Source organism: Buceros rhinoceros, unplaced genomic scaffold (assembly GCF_000710305.1).
Source record: "Buceros rhinoceros silvestris isolate BGI_N320 unplaced genomic scaffold, ASM71030v1 scaffold17374, whole genome shotgun sequence".
Taxonomy (NCBI): Eukaryota; Metazoa; Chordata; class Aves; order Bucerotiformes; family Bucerotidae; genus Buceros; species Buceros rhinoceros.
Genome location: NW_010406707.1, coordinates 637 through 2157, shown reverse-complemented (window position 1 = coordinate 2157; position 1521 = coordinate 637).

The following is a 1521-nucleotide window of genomic DNA, read 5'->3' as shown; positions in this document are numbered from 1 at the left end:
CCAGTGAAAGCGATCGGTAAAGCCGTGCAAGCTGATGGCTGTAACTGCAGTGTGTCCGTGTGTGGAGAAGGTTATTTTGCTTCTGTTGATATTATCGCTGATCGGACTTTGTGAAATACAACGTTTTCTCCGTGTGGCACAGAACGAATCCCACAGGCAGAAGAGGCGAGTTTCCCCATCAGTAAATCCTGTGTTCTAGAAACAGCTGTAAACATGGCACCGAACCTCGGGCTGCGAGAGGCTGCTCCGAGCTGCCTCACCTGGGGACTAGCGGTAGGATCTGCTCCTCTTCGTAGAAGTTGCACTGAAGGCATGAGCACAGAAAGTGAGCAAGAGAATTTCACGCCTGATTGCATGCCTTAAACTCTACCCTGTCGTGTGTTTCTCAGCTAACAATTAAAACCTTCGACAAGTACACCAGATCCGTGTGCTGACCGTTGTGTGGTTTGAACACAGTTTGGGCCAAGATCACTTCACATCCCATAGATGTCCCATTTTCTCCTTTCAGTCCCCGTTCATGCGGCTGCATCTGTTCTGTCACAGGAATTTTTTCTCTTGGGAGGTGGGATGACACTGAGTTTCCCTCCTGAGAGAGCTGCTGTCTGAACAAGTTGCAGAAAACCACTTGAACAGCAGAAGATGCTTCTTGTACCCTCTTCATCTCCTCCCAGTTCTTTGCTCCTGTTGTATTTCTTCCATCACGGTTGCTTCGGGTCGCTAACCCACTGAAGTGGAGGAGGAGGGTTCAAAAAACCTTAGGGAGGGAGAGGAAAAGGGTTGAATATTCAGGTGTGGGTAACGGTTCAGAACGTGCTTGTCTTTTATGGGAGGTTCAGAGTGATTTTAGGTGGGTAGCATTTGCAGCTGGGTCTGTGATGCAGAGAAGGATCCCAAACCGTTCTCTGACCATGACTGTGGTGCAGAGCTGAAAAGCGGTATTTCCCCCCTTTTATGAAGTCTTGGCTTAGAACAACTTTTTTCTGTCTTGAAACGAAGCAGCAAGCCTGTGCAGTCACCCGGGTTTGCAGATGCCTGCCCCTGGCACACCAGGCCGATCGCTGAGGTGCTGGTGGTGGCTGCCCTGTCCCAGAGACAGTCCCTCTTGCTTTACAGCCAGCGCAGCTGGTGTCCAGGGGCTGCGGGGGCTCGCGGGGCACCCTTCGTCCAGGGGACCTGTGTCGCTTTGCTGTGCGGCCACACGAGCCACACAGCTTCAGCTGGCTCCAGCCTTCTGGAGAGGTTCCAGACGAGGGGGCTGGGGGTGGAGGGGGAAGAGCTGCCCTGTCCCAGAGACAGTCCCTCTTGCTTTACAGCCAGCGCAGCTGGTGTCCAGGGGCTGCGGGGGCTCGCGGGGCACCCTTCGTCCAGGGGACCTGTGTCGCTTTGCTGTGCGGCCACACGAGCCACACAGCTTCAGCTGGCTCCAGCCTTCTGGAGAGGTTCCAGACGAGGGGGCTGGGGGTGGAGGGGGAAGAGCTGGGGAAAGGCTGTTCCAGCGCTGGCTGGTTCCCGGGGGAGGGG